Source organism: Aquarana catesbeiana, linkage group LG03 (genome assembly GCF_042186555.1).
Source record: "Aquarana catesbeiana isolate 2022-GZ linkage group LG03, ASM4218655v1, whole genome shotgun sequence".
Lineage (NCBI taxonomy): Eukaryota > Metazoa > Chordata > Amphibia > Anura > Ranidae > Aquarana > Aquarana catesbeiana.
Genome location: NC_133326.1, coordinates 511,160,011 through 511,179,101, shown reverse-complemented (window position 1 = coordinate 511,179,101; position 19,091 = coordinate 511,160,011). Strand labels below are relative to the sequence as shown.

Here is a 19,091-nt window from a genome sequence, read left to right as displayed (position 1 = left end):
AAAAACATGGTAGACTTTTAATGACGATATTAAAAAATAAATAAATAAATAAATAATATATATATATATAATATATTACATATTAAACAAACTCCCTCTAGTGTTGCATACTGGTACTGCGCCTACCACTGCTAGGGTAGGATAAAAATAAACAAGTATGTAGACGCATCAAATACCAGTCTTTAGATAAAAATATATGACACACACAATTATAAAGGTAAATTAAATATGATCAAAAAGAATATAGAATGAATAAAATAAATAAAAACCAAATTGCAGTTATAATAAAACTAAAACTGGATCATAAAGATAAAAGTACAGGAATAATCCAGTGAGTGCCATACTGAGGTAAAGCCCACCCACCCACATTAGTATTCGGATATGAAACAATCGATATCAAAATCAATGTTAAGACCCCTGGGCGAGAGAGTACCCATCTCATATATCCATCTGGACTTGTTTTTACTTAACTCTCTCATTTTGTTTGAGCCCCTCCAATGTGGTTTATATCTCTCAATAGCCCAGAATTTCAAGCACGTAGGGTCTCTGTTGTGGTGTGTTGCGAAGTGTCTAGAGACACTATGCTTAGGGAAAGCATTCCTAATGTTTTGTATATGCTCCCTAATACGTTTCCACACGGGTCTCTTTGTTCTGCCTATATATTGTATTGAACATGTGCATTGCAAAATGTACACCACACCTTCAGTTCTGCAAGAGATAAAGTCCTTGATTTCATATTCTTTGTTCATGCTCGTTGATCTAAAATTAGTACATTTTTGTCCATTAAAATTAGTGTTTTGGCAAGCATAACATCTACATGGATAAAAACCCTTGTCCTGAAAAAATGTTAACTTAGTTACTCTTTTAGGGGGTTCTGGAACATTTTTTGCCACTAAATCTCTTAAAGCGGATGTAAACCCGATTTTTTTTTTTTTATATATATCATACTGTAGAATATAAGATTTGCTATCATTTGAGCCCAGTCTTGCCACACAGAGTTAATCCATCTCTGAGCAATCCCCTTTTATTGTTCAGTGAGACAATTTTTGACAAACTGAGAAAAACTTTGTCAAATACTCCCCCTTGCTGTGAGTGACAGGTGATTTACATCTCGTGCATTAGCCTAAGAGACATGCAGTATTTTTAAATTCCCTCCTCCACTCCTTTCTTCAACAGCTCTGCTAGGATTGGCTGTTCCACACCTCACCATGATTTGGCATGCTGAAGTCATGTGGTTACTTTCCTGTCTTTTCACTGGATGTTAGAGATCAGAGCAGAAGTTCAGTGTTCGAAATACACAGGAGAAAATGCATATTGGCAAGGGGAGTGTAGAGGTGGGCGGGGAGTCTACTGACATCACGACTCCACCCACCGAGCTCCAGACAACAGACCCACCCACAGAATATGCAGTTTTTCGGGTCTAATAACAGACAGAGGGGAGACATTTGACAGGTAAGGATACATGCAGGAGGCATGTATATCCTTATAGATAACCCCTATGGCAGTAGTTTAGAAAGGATGACATTGGGTTTACATCCACTTTAAGGTTGGGACTCGCCTGTACGTGAAGCGCGGTTTGTCAGGTAGAACATTCTGAAGAGTTTTGTCAGCTTTTAGCAGGAGCCAGTGTTTTTTAATAATGCGCTCCACTTGTTTGTGTTGAACACTGTAATTCATTATTAGAGGGATACTGTGATCTATTGTGCCATCCTTGTTCTTATCTTGGATCAATGAATTCCTTGGTATCTGATAGACTTCTTGAATTTTTTCATGTATAAATTATCTATTATAGCCTTTAGCTTCAATTTTTTTTTCCTATCCATTGTGCCTGTGTTAAATAATCATTATTGTCAGAACAGTTTCTTCTCAAGTGTATCATCTGTCCTTTTGGAACATTTATGAGCCATGGTTCATGGTGACAGCTATCAGTTGGTATGTAGCTGTTTCTTTCTACAGGTTTGAAGAAAGTTTTGGTACTAATGAGCCCATTGCCTATCTGTATTTCTAGATCCAAGAAATGAGCAACCCTATCACTGATTTTATACGTGAGATTAATGTTCTTCTGGTTGTTATTCAATTGATCAAACATCTGAATCAGACTTGACTCATCTCCTTTCCAGATAACAATACAGTCATCTATGAATCTTTTGTACAGTATCAGATTAACTGGTACATCGGCATATATGGCTTCTTCCTCCCACCTAGCCATAAAAATGTTGGCCACACTCGGTGCATACTTAACACCCATCCCGATGCCACTGAGTTGTCTGTAGTACTCTGAGTTATACCAGAAGTAATTGTGCTGTATCCCAAAAGCTAAGCATCTTAAAATAAATCTTCTTTGTTTGGAGATGAGATTAGTGAATTTTTCCATGGCCCATTTTGACGCCTGAATCGCATCATTATGATCAGTTACTGTATATAATGAAGCAACATCTGCTGTTGCGATCAGGTACTTATCCTCTGGTTCTAAAACAACATTATCCAGAATTTGGATCAGATGTTTAATGTCCCTAAGGTAGGCATTGGTATTAGGTACTAATGGCTGTAAAAATTTGTCTACATATTCACCCAATCTGGCGTTTATAGATTGGATACCATTTATGATTGGCCTACCAGGTGGTTGTTCTAAATTTTTATGTATTTTTGACACCGTGTAGATAATAGGTACTTTACAGGTGTCTGGTATTAAATACTTTGATTCATTTTTTGTTAAAATGTTTTTAGCACTACCCTTTAATATTAGATCTGATAATTCCGTTTATATTCTTTAGTCGGGTTTCCCTTAAGTTTTATGTATGTATTGGTATCCCCTAGCTGATCTGACAATTCTTTATTATAATATTCTTTAGATAAAACTACAATTGCCCCTCCTTTATCCGCAGGTCTAACTACAATTTCCTTGTTTTTTTCCAATTGTTTTATTCCTATTTGGATATTGTGAGACTCATATAATCATTTTACTTTCAGCTGATCCAGTTCCTGTATTACCATTTTATTAAAAACCTCAATGTGTTCATTATTTTGAACAGGCGGGTTGAACAAAGACTTGTTAGGCAGATTGCTATGCATAATTTTTCCTGGTGTGTCAGTTCTTGTGGTTGAAATTATTGGGGGGTTGTTGAGCATGTATTTCTTAATATTCAATTTCCTCATGTACTTTTGGATATCAACATATACCTCAAATTTACTGAGGTTTCTTTTGGGGGCATATTTCGGTCCTTTGTCTAACGTGGTTAGTTCAGCTCTTGTTAATCCTATTCCACTTATGTTGTAGATTCCCTCACCTATTGTTCTTTTTCTTTTGGATTTTGAATCCTCCTCGACATCCCCTTTTTTGTCTGGACTTCTTACTTTTATCATTCTTTCTTGTCTGGGGGGCATGTTTTCTTCCCTGCGGTGTTCTAAAAAAGATTGTGACTGTTCTTCATCTTTATAATCCCTTAATGGTTCATACCTATTCTGTGTCTGTACTGGGCTCCTTCTTGCTTCATATTGATAATGTTCATAGTGAGAGTAATTATGATGTTGAGGATACTCTCTAGATTCATTCCTATTGGAATTCGAGTGGTAATCTCTGGAATCACCTCTATCATAGTACTGCTGATGTTGATTTCCAATCATAGGATATCTTCCATTTCCATTAAGGCGATAGGTTGAATGGCTTTCATAGTTATAGGATGAATTATGGGGCCTCTGGTTTGTATAGGGTGAATTTTGAGGCCTCTGATTTTTCCTATTTCCATTATTTTTCCAATAGGGTCTTCTAGGAGATTTGTTTTTAGTTTTATTTTTCCACCATGGTTTTGGGGTTCTGGGCCCATTTTCTTCCCTGTAAATTCTCTCTTGTTCCATTCCAGACTCTCTTCCATGTCTTGAGCCATCAGGAGTTCTTGATCTTCTTTCCGGGGTTCTATATCTAGGATCTCTTCTTGGGGTGACAATCCTGACTTCTCTGTCAGGAGATGAAGTAGTTGATCCTGTTTTACCTTGTTTTAAGTTTAGCTGCCAATTGATAGTCATGTTTTCTCCTCTGTTTAAGTTCTATATCTTTCTGCTCTAATACTTTGTTGAGCTGCCTAGTTAATGTGGTAAATGGGGCTGTATCTTTAAATGCTTCCAATGTTATTTTACAATCTGCAATTTGCTGGTTAATCATCATCAATTTTCTCTGTTTTCTTTTTAGTACAAAATGCACTAAACCCATACCTTTTTCATAAAAAAATTGATAACATTCATTTACTGCATCTTGATCTAATAGGCCATCATTAATAGGAACTTCCCATCTTAATCTTCTAGGGACTATATTTTCCTTAATATATTGTTCATGAGTGGCTATATCCCACCAAAGGCTAACTTTCTTTTCCATCAAGTGACCAAACTTTCGAAAATTAGTGTCCAAATCACCACTCTCCGTGTTAGGTGTGTTTGAAAAAACATCCTCTAAATCCACCTCTTGTTTTTCTAAAAACTCAAATATGTACTATAGTACTATGATAGAGGTGATTCCAGAGACTACCACTCGTATTCCAATCAACATCAGCAGTATTATGATAGAGGTGATTCCAGAGATTACCACTCGAATTCCAATAGGAATGAATCTAGAGAGTATCCTCAACATCATAATTACTCTCACTATGAACTTTATCAATATGAAGTAAGAAGGAGCCCAATACAGACACAGAATAACTATGAACCATTAAGGCATTATAAAGATGAAGATGAAGAACAGTCACAATCTTTTTTAGAACACCGCAGGAACAAAAACATGCCCCCCAGACAAGAAAGAATGATAAAAGTAAGAAGTCCAGACAAAAAAGGGGATGTTGAAGAGGATTCAAAATCCAAAAGAAAAAGAGAACAATAGGCGAGGGAATCTACAACATAAGTGGAATAGAATTAACAAGAACTGAACTAACCACGTTAGACAAAGGACTGAGATATGCCCCCAAAAGAAACCTCAGTAAATTTGAGGTATATGTTGATATCCAAAAGTGCACGAGGAAATTGAATATTAAGAAATACATGCTCAACAACCCCCCAATAATTTAAACCACAAGAACTGACACACCAGGAAAAATTATGCACAGCAATCTGCGTAACAAGTCTTTGTTCAACCCGCCTGTTCAAAATAATGAACACATTGAGGTTTTTAATAAAATGGTAATACAGGAACTGGATTAGCTGAAAGTAAAACGATTATATGAGCCTCACAATATCCAAATAGGAATAAAACAATTGGAAAAAAACAAGGAAATTGTAGTTAGGCCGTGGATAAAGGAGGGGCAATTGTAGTTTTATCTAAAAAATATTATAATAAAGAATTGTCAGATTAGCTAGGGGATACCAATACATACATAAAACTTAAGGGAAACCCGACTAAAGAATATAAACGGGAATTATCGGATCTAATATTAAAGGGTAGTGCTAAAAACATTTTAACAAAAAATGAACCAAAGTATTTAATACCAGACACCTGTACAGTACCTACTATCTACACGGTGCCAAAAATACATAAAAATTTAGAACAACCACCTGGTAGGCCAATCATAAATGGTATCCAATCAATAAACGCCAGATTGGGTGAATATGTAGACAAATTTTGACAGTCATTAGTACCTAATACCAATGCCTACCTTAGGGACACTAAACATCTGATCCAAATTCTGGATAATGTTGTTTTAGAACCAGAGGATAAGTACCTGATCGCAATAGCAGATGTTGCTTCATTATATACAGTAATTGATCATAATGATGCGATTCAGGCGTCAAAATGGACCATGGAAAAATTCACTAATCTCATCTCCAAACAAAGAAGATTTATTTTAAGATGCTTAGCTTTTGGGATACAGCACAATTACTTCTGGTATAACTCAGAGTACTACAGACAACTCAGTGGCATCGGGATGGGTGCTAAGTATGCACCGAGTGTGGCCAACATTTTTATGGCTAGGTGGGAGGAAGAAGCCATATATGCTGATGTACCAGTTAATCTGATACTGTACAAAAGATTCATAGATGACTGTATTGTTATCTGGAAAGGAGATGAGTCAAGTCTGATTCAGATGTTTGATCGATTGAATAACAACCAGAAGAACATTAAGCTCACGTATGAAATCAGTGATAGGGTTGCTCATTTCTTGGATCTAGAAATACAGATAGGCAATGGGCTCATTAGTACCAAAACTTTCTTCAAACCTGTAGAAAGAAACAGCTACATACCAACTGATAGCTGTCACCATGAACCATGGCTCATACATGTTCCAAAAGGACAGATGATACGCTTGAGAAGAAATTGTTCTGACAATAATGATTATTAAACGCAGGCACAATGGATAGGAAAAAAAAATTGAAGCTAAAGGCTATAATAGAGAATTTATTGATGAAAAAATTCAAGAAGTCTATCAGATACCAAGGAATTCATTGATCCAAGATATGAACAAGGATGGCACAATAGATCACAGTATCCCTCTAATAATGAATTACAGTGTTCAACACAAACAAGTGGAGTGCATTATTAAAAAATACTGGCCCCTGCTAAAAGCTGACAAAACTCTTCACAATGTTCTACCTGACAAACCGCGTACAGGCGAGTCCCAACCTTAAGAGATTTAGTGGCAAAAAATGTTCCAGAACCCCCTAAAAGAATAACTGAGTTAACATTCTTTCAGGGCAAGGGTTTTTATCCATGTAGAAGATGTTATGCTTGCCAAAACACTAATTTTAATGGACAAAAATGTACTAATTTTAGATCAACGAGCATGAACAAAGAATATGAAATCAAGGACTTTATCTCTTGCAGAACTGAAGGTGTGGTGTACATTTTGCAATGTACATGTTCATTACAATATATAGGCAGAACAAAGAGACCCATGTGGAAACGTATTAGGGAGCATATACAAGACATTAGGAATGCTTTCCCTAAGCATAGTGTCTCTAGACACTTCGCAACACACCACAGCAGAGACCCTACGTGCTTGAAATTCTGGGCCAATGAGAGATATAAACCACATTGTAGGGGCTCAAACAAAATGAGAGAGTTAAGTAAAAATGAGTCCAGATGGATATATGAGATGGGTACTCTCTCGCCCAGGGGTCTTAACATTGATTTTGATATCAATTGTTTCATATCCGATTACTAATGTGGGTGGGTGGGCTTTACCTCAGTCTGGCACTCACTGGATTATTCCTGTACTTTTATCTTTATGATCCAATTTTAGTTTTATTATAACTGTAATTTGGTTTTTATTTTTAACTTTAACCCTATATTTTTAACAACATTTATGATAATTTGTGGTATTATTACCTGTTTATTACCTGTATTCAGGCTCTGTATACTCATCATGATCTATTTTTTATTGTATTTATTCTATATTCTTTTTGGTCATATTTAATTTACCTTTATAATTGTGTGTGTCATATATTTTTATCTATAGACTGGTATTTGATGCGTCTACATACTTGTCTATTTTTATCCTACCCTAGCAGTGGTAGGTGCAGTACCAGTATGCAACACTAGAGGGAGTTCGTTTAATATGTAATATATATATATATATATATACTTTTTAATAATTGTCATTAAAAGTCTACCATGTTTTTAGTCACATAGTTTACATTGTATAAATAGTGGTTGTACCCATCTCTCATGTTTTTGCTTAACATAATAATGGGAGCAGTATGATGATCCAATGATAAAACCGCTGTCACTATAGAAACCTGGATGCCGTTACACATATATACTGAGGCTACGGCATCTCTGGGTTATCCTTGAGAAAGTCACGTGGTCTGTGACGTAATGCGTGGGAGGAGCTAATGACAAGCACTGCAGTTACGAGATCTGAGTACAGCAGCAGCGGCTTTTGGAGGAGTTGCGCTCGTAGCGGCTGACTGTTTTCTCCCTTCATGCCTTAACACATGCCAGGATATCGCAAGCCATCATTCTCCCTAACTTGAAAAGAGATACTTCGGCATCTTTGAACAATGCAGACTGAGGCAAATAACACTTTCAAGTTAGTTTTAAAACCGTCACGATGTCTCTATAAATGACTGTGAATTTAAATGGATGATGATTGCCCTTATTAGAGACTGTTTTACTTGGCGATTATTGTTCTGATTAGAGGTTATACTCCTTTCTTTTCCAGTTACACATTTAATCACTTTTTACATTTTTATATAATATTCTATGTGTTATTATTTATCTTTCACCACAGTGTCAATTGTTATTACCTTATTTGTCATTATTTATTTCTCACCAAGGTGTCAATTGATGAGTGCTGACACATTATTTTTAGCGCTATTCACAATACTTCTGAGTTGTGCACAAGGTTATTTTTGATTAGAGCACATCAATAATTTTATACTGTTTAAAATAGGTGCCTGAAACACTTTTTCTGATTGATTGCAGCTTAATCTCCTTATTAACCCTTGTTTCTTTGTGTGTCACTATATGATTATTTATCTATTTATCCCAGCGCTTGAGTAATTTTTACACATCTATTTCAACAACCTCTGAAACACTTTTGGAGTGATTGCAGCGATATTTCACTTATTTCTCTTTCATTTGCATTAGTTTTCTATTCATTATATTTCTATTCAATTTCAGCACTTGAGTATTTTATTTTTAAACAGTTTACTAAGTGCTTTACATATTTATAATACATTCACATCAGTCCCTGCCCTAAGCCAACAATCTAAGGTCCCTATCTCACATACACACACATACTAGGCCCAATTTGGACAGCAGCCAGTAAACCCATGCAGTCACAGGGGGAACATGCAAACTCCAGAAAGATTGTGCCATAGTCGGGACCTGAACCCATGACCCTTGTGCTGCTAGGTGGAAGGGCTAACCAATGGAGAGCAGCAAAGGGTAATGTGATAGAACAAGAGCAGTAATATGAATCCAATTTTTTTCTTCAGTGTTTTTCAGTAATTATATCGGACTTATGTGTCTTCTTTTTATCCCCAGGATGGAGGTAAATCAGGCAGCAGTTCCAGCTCTGACAGCGACTCTGATGTAAGATTTTACTGTAGATATTTGATTTGATTGTAGCCGTATTAGTGCATACTTTTTTTTATTTGCACTAACATACAATTTTTCAAAATCACAATTCTGACACAAAAAATAATGGCCTAAATTTAGATATTGGTTTCCTTACACATTATGCTAGTATCCCCCCCCCCCCCCCCCCCGCATTCTATAGCTCTCCCTCCCTGTCTTATCTCACTAACTCTGCTGCTCTCTTTATTACCATGGATTTGTATGTGTTTGGTTTTCTCTTTTTTTTTTTTTCTTCTTCTTTAACATACTGCTTAAAAATTTGTTAATCAGTACTGCTTGGACCTTGAAGAAGGGGACATACCCCAAAAGCTTGTCCTGAAAAATTGTATGTTAGTGCAAATAAAAAAAGTATCACGGACAGTACTCACTGTAGATATTGATATGTAATTGGCTTGCGCTATCTGCTCAATGACTAACTCAAAGTTACAGTAGATGTGCATTATGTTCCTAAGGCTTATTTAATGTATACCTACACATGGTTATTGGAATATTATGTACAGTAATTATTCCAAACACTCAAAAAAGAACAATTGGGGTGGCAGAAAATCCTCTTTATTTTAATACTGTAGTGTGGGGAGAGAGATCTTCCCCCTGACTAGCCCCCCCCCCCCCCCCCCAATTCTTTGCCTTTCTTGTACCAAGGAGACCAAATACTGGCAACCTATGTGGATATTGGATCGATGACCTATCAATGTTAGGACCTATACTTGTTCATCTGGGTGTTTCCTTACATTTACCATTCTAATGCATACCACCTTTCTATATAATCTTTATTTACAGTGGGGACTGAAAGTATTTAGACCCCCTTAAATTTTTCACTCTTTGTTATAATGCAGTCATTTGCTAAAATCATTTAAGTTAATTTTTTTCCCTAGTTAATGTACACACAGCACCCCATATTGACAGAAAAACACAGAATTGTTGACATTTTTGCAGATTTATTAAAAAAGAAAAACTGAAATATCACATGGTCCTAAGTATTCAGACCCTTTCCTGTGACACTCATATATTTAACTCAGGTGCTGTCCATTTCTTCTGATCATCCTTGAGATGGTTCTACACCTTCATTTGAGTCCAGCTGTGTTTGATTATACTGATTGGGGCATTATGGCTTTATGGCAGAGTGGCCCGATGGAAGCCTCTCCTCAGTGCAAGACGCATGAAAGCCTGCATGGAGTTTGCTAAAAAAAAACACCTGAAGGACTCCAAGATGGTGAGAAATAAGATTCTTTAGTCTGATGAGACCAAGATAGAACTTTTTGGCCTTAATTCTAAGCAGTATGTGTGGAGAAAACCAGGCACTGCTCATCACCTGTCCAATACAGTCCAAACAGTGAAGCATGGTGGTGGCAGCATCATGCTGTGGGGGTGTTTTTCAGCTGCAGGGACAGGACGACTGGTTGCAATAGAGGGAAATATGAATGCGGCCAAGTACAGGGATATCCTGGACGAAAACCTTCTCCAGAGTGCTCAGGACCTCAGACTGGGCTGAAGGTTTACCTTACAACAAGACAATGACCCTAAGCCACAGCTAAAATAACGAAGGAGTGGCTTCACAACAACTCAGTGACTGTTATTGAATGGCCCAGCCAGAGCCCTGACTTAAACCCAATTGAGCATCTCTGGAGAGACCTAAAAGTGGCTGTCCTCCAACGTTTACCATCCAACCTGAGAGAACTGGAGAGGATCTGCAAGGAGGAATGGCAGAGGATCCCCAAATCCAGTTGTGAAAAACTTGTTGCATCTTTCCCAAAAAGACTCATGGCTGTATTAGCTTAAAAGGGTGCTTCTACTAAATACTGAGCAAAGGGTCGGAATCCTTAGGACCATGTGATATTTCAGTTTTTCTTTTTTAATAAATATGCAAAAATGTCAACAATTCTGTGTTTTTCTGTCAATATGGGGTGCTGTGTGTACATTAATGACGAAAAAAATGAACTTAAATGATTTTAACAAATGGCTGCAATATAACAAAGAGTGAAAAATTTAAGGGGGTCTGAATACTTTCTGTGCCCACTGTATATAAAGTTTTTTATAGAGTACAAACAATATGCACAGTACATGAGATGTCCAAATTATAAGGGTGCACCGAATGGGATTTTTGGTGCAGAATCCGATACCGAAAATGAAAAATACACTAGGCCGAAAACCGAAAACCAATACCGAAAATAAACAGTTTTTAAAAAATATTTATATTGATGATCAGGGACTGCAGACATAGTACAGGAGATGGTCAGAGACTGCAGACATAGTACAGGAGATGGTCAGGGACTGCAGACATACTACAGGAGATGGTCAGAGACTGCTGACATAGTACAGGAGATGGTCAGAGACTGCAGACATACTACAGGAGACGGTCAGAGACTGCGGACATACTACAGGAGATGGTCAGAGACTGCAGACATAGTACAGGAGATAGTCAGGGACTGCAGACATACTACAGGAGATGGTCAGAGACTGCTGACATAGTACAGGAGATGGTCAGAGACTGCAGACATACCACAGGAGACGGTCAGAGACTGCGGACATACTACAGGAGACGGTCAGAAAATGCAGACTTAATACAGGAGATGGTCAGAGATTGCAGATATACTACAGGAGACGGTCAGAGACTGCAAACATGCTACAAGCAACAGGGGGTAAGTGGAAATGGAATACAATCACAAGTTCACGTGAGCACAACTGGGAGTGTTCAGAAAAAAAAGAAAAAGCAAAAAAAGAAAGCACACCAGGGTCAAAGACCAACAGTAAACAAGGATTTCTGTCCCAGGATGTGGACAAAAAACTGGCAATTACCAATGTAGATAAGATAGGAAAGCTTTGCTCTATACAAGTCTAGTCTTCCGAGTAAAGGGTCCAACCTCGTCTCCAAGGTGGAATGGGCAAAGTGCCAGGGGAATACATCGGGACCGATGACCCTGAAGTGTAGTGCAACCAAACTGCCCAAGTCTTACCAAAGCCCTCCATTGCACCCCTACAATTTGCCATTACTTCTCTGCATCTATGATCTCATTTACCCTTTTGACCCAGTCTTCTTTACTAGGGGCCCAAGACTGTTTCTAGTAAATTGACACCAACCTCTGGGCTGCATTGAATAGGTGGGGCAACATACATCGTTTGTAGTGGCTAATTGGCATGGTAGGAACATGTAGGAGTAAATGGAGTGGTAGGAGAGGTATATCAACATCTATTATGAGTTTAATTTGGTCCTTTAATATAGACCCAAAAAGTGTGAATCTTGGGGCATTCCCACCAAATATGGTAGTATTAGATAGATATTATTTTTGACTTATATGTACAAAGATAAAGGTTTGAGAGATTTACCATTTTTTTTTATACAAATTCAGTCTCCGTGGATGGAGGTCCTCTTTTTGTTAGGTGAGGGTGCACATATTCTTTAAAGTGTAGGGGATGTGGTGCAATTGCCATTTATAGCCATGCATTACTTATTTAATTAGTACCGTAAACAGAAATACAAGCCCTTATGTACTTCGTGCTGCTCCCAGTCCTTTCCCATAGAGTTATTTAGCAAACTCTGGATGCAGTACATAATACTTAAAGAAGAATTATGCTGCCACAGGTTCCCAGAGCTCTTGCCATAAAGTATGCACAAAATACATGCACATTATGACAGACCTAATTACCTCCCTCTATTGAGGTAAGGCTCATGTTCTCCCTCGTTGCTCCATTGCCCTTGCTGCCATCTTCTACGTCCGGAATCTTCATTCTTTAGCCAGTCTTCTCTATTGGCTAACTGGGAATAACGTAACTCCCGTGTATGTACATGGGAGCTACATTTTCCTGGAACAGATGCTGTGGTTATACAATAAAAGCAGGCAGGGAAAGAAGTTTTATGGCAGAAGAGACATAAAAGTGGCATACAATCCTACCTACTAGCATTTTTTTAAAACTAGAGCTTAGTTCTGCTTAAAGAGACAGAACTGTCTTCTCAAAACAAGAGGTTTTCACTTATTCTCATAAAAAGAACAGCAATGGTAATCATTCTCTCCTGGCATCAATGTATACACAACTGTTTTCATATACCTAACAGCCTAGTATTTTGGTAATTATTGGAAAAAAATTCAAACATTTCAAAACTGTTCAAAAAAAATATACAGTAGAAGGCAAAGCTTCTAGTATTAATATATATCTATTAGGGCTGCAACTAGGGCTGCTGAAATTAATCGCAGCATCGATGCATCGCGATTCGGGTGTCCCCGATGCGGCATCGATGCATGCGACCCGAATAATCGATTTCTGGCCCGCCCCCTCCCGGGAGAGCGCTCCGTGCGTAAAGCTGTTATTAGTGTGTATATTGCGGTCATGTGACACTCGGCCGCGCCTCCCTCCTCTCAGTCTCTCCTGATGTCAGCTCCGCCCACTGACTGGAGCTATCAGGTCAGAAGAGAGGCGGGCGGGGCTGACATCAGGAGAGACGTGAGAGGAGGGAGGCGCGGCCGAGTGTCACATGACCGCAATATACACATTAATAACAGCTTTACGCACGGAGCGCTCTCCCGGGAGAATTCACTGCCCACCTCAGATGTGACAACCGGCGGAACACCGGCCGCACAAATGGAGATCGGGGGGAGATGGTGAGCAGGCAGATCGCCCTGCTCATTACAGGCTGCCACCGGCAGAGCAGCATGTGAGTACGGAGGGGGGGGGGGGAGCGCTGTGACACAAGTCCATATCATAAATTGTCTTCTATGTGCCTTCATCACACCACAACTCTGCATTATTGTCCGCAGTCTGTGCCCATCTCCTGTGCCATGTCCGCCGCAGTCTGTGCCCATCTCCTGTGCCATGTCCGCCGCAGTCTGTGCCCATCTCCTGTGCCATGTCCGCCGCAGTCTGTGCCCATCTCCTGTGCCATGTCCGCCGCAGTCTGTGCCCATCTCCTGTGCCATGTCCGCCGCAGTCTGTGCCCATCTCCTGTGCCATGTCCGCCGCAGTCTGTGCCCATCTCCTGTGCCATGTCCGCCGCAGTCTGTGCCCATCTCCTGTGCCATGTCCGCCGCAGTCTGTGCCCATCTCCTGTACCATGTCCGCAGTCTCTGACCATCTCCTGTAGCATGTCCGCAGTCTCTGACCATCTCCTGTAGCATGTCCGCAGTCTCTGACCATCTCCTGTAGCATGTCCGCAGTCTCTGACCATCTCCTGTAGCATGTCCGCAGTCTCTGACCATCTCCTGTAGCATGTCCGCAGTCTCTGACCATCTCCTGTAGCATGTCCGCAGTCTCTGACCATCTCCTGTAGCATGTCCGCAGTCTCTGACCATCTCCTGTAGCATGTCCGCAGTCTCTGACCATCTCCTGTAGCATGTCCGCAGTCTCTGACCATCTCCTGTAGCATGTCCGCAGTCTCTGACCATCTCCTGTAGCATGTCCGCAGTCTCTGACCATCTCCTGTAGCATGTCCGCAGTCTCTGACCATCTCCTGTAGCATGTCCGCAGTCTCTGATCATCTCCTGTAGCATGTCCGCAGTCTCTGATCATCTCCTGTAGCATGTCCGCAGTCTCTGATCATCTCCTGTAGCATGTCCGCAGTCTCTGATCATCTCCTGTAGCATGTCCGCAGTCTCTGATCATCTCCTGTAGCATGTCCGCAGTCTCTGATCATCTCCTGTAGCATGTCCGCAGTCTCTGATCATCTCCTGTAGCATGTCCGCAGTCTCTGATCATCTCCTGTAGCATGTCCGCAGTCTCTGATCATCTCCTGTAGCATGTCCGCAGTCTCTGATCATCTCCTGTAGCATGTCCGCAGTCTCTGATCATCTCCTGTAGCATGTCCGCAGGCTCTGACCATCTCCTTTAGTATTGTGGAAGAGAGCCTGGAGCTCCTCTGCTGTCTCTTTTTTTTTCTTAAGAACAGATAGAATAAAAAAAATGGAGTCCTCCTGACTACTTGAATTTTTTTTTGATGAAAACCATGAGAACTTGCGGACTTGCGCTGTAATCGTGATGCATCGTGATGCATCGCGGAATCGAATCGAATCGAATCGTTGACTTGATAATCGTAATCAAATCGAATCGTGAGGCCAGTGAAGATGCGCAGCCCTAGCTGCAACTAACGATTATTTTCATAATCGATTAGTTGGTCGATTATTGTTTCGATTAATCGATTAATAACCTTAAAAAAAAAGTGTGGTGTATAATTTAGTTAATATGTAAAGTTTTAAAAAAAAAGCTATTTATTCTTAAATATCTCTATGCAGTGGTAACTATAAACAACCAACTATATAACTAAACAACCATATAACTATGGTTAGGGAGCCATATATTGAATCCACTCTGAGAATTACAGACAGAAGAGATATACCGTATACACTATTAGAAGAGAAATACAGTTTTTTTGGCCAATTTGTTGTTGGACAGATTAAAAAATACAAATTGCTGCAAAAACGTATTACATGCTTTTGTGCAGCTTCTCCATTGAAGTATATTGAACCAAAAAAAGCACCGTTTTACGTTAAAAAAAAAAAGTCCTTGCCCCTTTCCAAATACGCAGCGGCTAAAAAAAGCATAGATGTGAACGTGTCCCATAGAAAACCATGTTAAATGAACTGTAGTGCGTTTCTGCAAAAAGCACCAAAAAAACACAAAGATGTGAACCAGGTCATTTAGTAACATAATGGGGTTAAAAAAAAACTAAAATGAGCCCTTTATAGTACAAAAAAAGTAAATAATCGCTACTGTAAGGGGTTCATTTTTTTTACTGTAGAACTGTGAAAATAATATTTACAGTAGCGATTATTTGCTCTTTTTGTACTATAAAAGGCTAATTTTCTTATTTTTAACCCCATTATGTTACTGGCCGATTAATCGATTATGAAAATAGTAATCGATTAATTTCATAATCGATTAATCGATTAGTTGTTTCAGCCCTAATATCTATATATAGATATATATCTATATACTGTAATATATATATATATATATATATATATATATATATATATATATAAAATGTTGTGATCCTCACCACAAGATTTTTAGAAAACAAGAACCTAAATATAAAACCTTGCTTATATATTATCATCTATGAAAGAATTTTAGAGATCTGATAAATGTCTATAGATATCAATAGGCATAGGGATAGACTTCTAATCCACCCCTATTTGCCAGATCTGGAGACAATCTAATGGACTATTAACAGCCATATTGTTGACCAAAGGAACAAAGGAAATACAAGTATGATTTAATGTGTATCTGTTTTTTCTAAAACCTATTTTTTTTTTTAATCTATAGTGTGAAAAGAAGAAAAAGAAGGACAAAAAATAGTATCTCGGCACTGTCCCTTACCTCTTTTTGAAACATAACTCGTTTTATTGCCTATGTATTTTACCTCTTTTATATTGTGCTCTGTATGCAGCTGTTATGAGGTTCTTAATAAAAAAATGAATACTTTTATTCTGAGAAGTTTGTTGTCATTATCATTTTTTGTTGAAGAATAACGTAGCTACATAGACAGCTGTAGTTAAATTGGTTCCAAAGTTAAAATGTTTTTTTTTTTTTTACTGATTTCTCTATCGATCCAGCACTGTATCCAGATGCAGCTTGTCTCTCACCTCTTCCTAATCTCACAGCCGACTCAGGCAGCAGTTGGAGCCATTGGCTTCTGCTGCTGTCAGTCAACTCCTGTGAGGAGGCAGTGGAGTGTGTGGCTGAGCCATGCTCCGTGTGTCTATGGACACAGCCCAGCTCGGGAGCACGCCCGCACGCATATTTATTGTTTGCACATGGCTTGGTTAGGGGCACAAGAAAGGGGGAGGAGTGGACAGCGCCAACAGGGGGACTTCAGAAGATGAGGTAAGGGACCGCTCTGTGCAATACTATTACACAGAGCAGGTAAATATAAACCTCTTTTTTATTTTAAAGCGATAGTAAACCGCTGCCAATTTTTATTTTTAAACCTGCAAGGCAAAGTTTTAATGTGGTAGTATGCATTGCATACTAGCACAATATGTGAAACTTACCTTAGAACGAATCCCTCCAGTGGCGAGTTGTCACGGCTTCCATCGCATTAAATGAGGAAGCATCGGAAATAAGCACCATAATAACCCTCCTGGTTCACCTCTGCAGGGTGGAATACAGCATTATGCCTTGGATACCCTTCACCTCTACTGCATAGGGAATCTCTAAAGTATCATATAGTACAATAGGGTAAGTGTGGTGCTTTAGTATCATGGGGTTGGTGTCTGTTAAGATGGTTTGCTGAGCTTGTTTTTAGGGGGACTTATCACCCCATATTCCTTTTAATTACATTTGTAATAAATTCAATCTTTTAACAAATATGTCAAATTGGTATTGGAGCTGGGAGACTCTAATAAATGCACCACCTACTTTAAATAGGACAAACAATGAATACCCAAAGAGCACAAAATTGGAGTTTTAAGGTGCAGAAAAATCAATCAAAAGCAAATTTTACAAGAAAGTATAGAAATTTTATTACATAAATTGATGGCCATCTACACTGTTGCTAGTGAGGCTCTTAACCCGTTTAAAAGGGTTTATCCCTTGTGATTGATTGAAAAAAAACTTTTTTCAGTCCTTACTGGTTAAAGAGGTGTTGGTCGGATACTGAGCCAAGGAACAGTAAAAAACTAAAAGAGGAAAGTGTGCAGATGGCATAATTACCCTTTAAATTTGTTGGCATTAGAAGAGGTCTATATATGGATAAGGATTGAAACATTGATCGATTCATTAATATTCCTTGAAATACTAGGTGCTGCTATAGGGCTATGCCTCTTTTTCCTCCTTTTTGGTACAGACGTTCCCCATAAAACCTTTTGATGGGTCTAGGGGGTCATTTGGAACCAAGACAATTTTGAAGGGTGGCAAATATCAAATAACAAGGTTCTACAAAACTCCAGAAGAAGCCACGTTTGTGGTGAAACATGTAGAGGCAATCACGCTTTTGTACCTTGACCACTGGGTCGTTATGGCCTAAATTTAACCAATCGTTTTATAAAGCTTATGTAATAAAATTTCTTTACTTTTTGTAAAATTTGCTTTTGATTGATTTTTCTGCACCTTAAAACTCCAATTTTGTGCTCTTTTGGTATTTATTGTTTGTTTTAACAAATATGATTGTCTGGTAGAAGGTTTCAATACCTTTAAAGTCCAACCTTTTCTATTTGAGTATTTTTTCTATTTTTGAGGTCAGGAGGTACAGGCCAGTCAAGTTCCTCCACCCCAAACTTGCTCATCCGTGTCTTTATGGGCCTTGTTTTGTGCACTGGTCCAAATTATTTAGTGGAGGGGGGATTATGGTGTGGGGTTGTTTTTCAGGGGTTGGGCTTGGCCCCTTAGTTCCAGTGAAGGGAACTCTTAAGGTTCATGTGCGTGTAAAGGCAGGCGTCCCAATACCTTTGGCAATATAGTGTATATCTAAGTTATACGGTCGCCAAGTGGTTAAACAGGACGAATTACAGAATAAATTGTGTACTTTTGCAGGAACACTACTTTTTGTTTTAAACTAACACTGCTCAAAAAAAAGAAAAAGTGTGTTTTGTTTATTTTTTTGTCCAAAAATTGCGAAAAATAATCATTCTTGCTAGATATTAATATCACATAAAGAAAGCCTTGTTTGTCCTTAAAAAAACAAAAAGAAATTATTATATACATATATAGCCTTGTTTGTCTTTAACCTTAAAAACAGTATATGCATTACTATCTATGTTATGTGCTATTATCTTAAGTAATGACAAACTTATCACTGAACAAACAGGTCTATAGCAGAACTGTATAATTTGCTCTGGTCCATAGGGGGTGAACAGTCATTTTTTAATGAAAGCTACAACAGTAAAATTGACAGCTCAGTTCTTCAGATTACACAAGGAGAGCGCGGCTCTTAATCATCAGGGCTAAGTGCCAGCCAGGCTGTGCACCAATCACTGGGAGTGCACAGAGCTCCTTATACTCATCAGGTGACTGTCACTGACGGCGATTTCCCTGTGTAGTCTGCAGGATTGGCAGTCATTCCCCAGCTGCAATATATAAAATTATTCTATCCAGATGTACCATA

The 19,091-nt window shown here is 38.7% G+C and overlaps 1 long non-coding RNA gene across 2 annotated transcripts in view; it reads left to right on the top strand.

The window, feature by feature from the left end:
- Positions 1 to 16,483, top strand: part of LOC141132575 (uncharacterized) — a 36,603-nt gene extending 20,120 nt beyond the window's left edge. For both annotated transcript variants that reach the window (XR_012242930.1, XR_012242931.1), the window contains exons 5-6: positions 8,969 to 9,016; positions 16,313 to 16,483. This is a non-coding gene — a long non-coding RNA (uncharacterized lncRNA). The remainder of the gene's footprint in view (positions 1 to 8,968; positions 9,017 to 16,312) is intronic.
- The last annotated feature ends 2,608 nt before the right edge of the window (positions 16,484 to 19,091 follow it).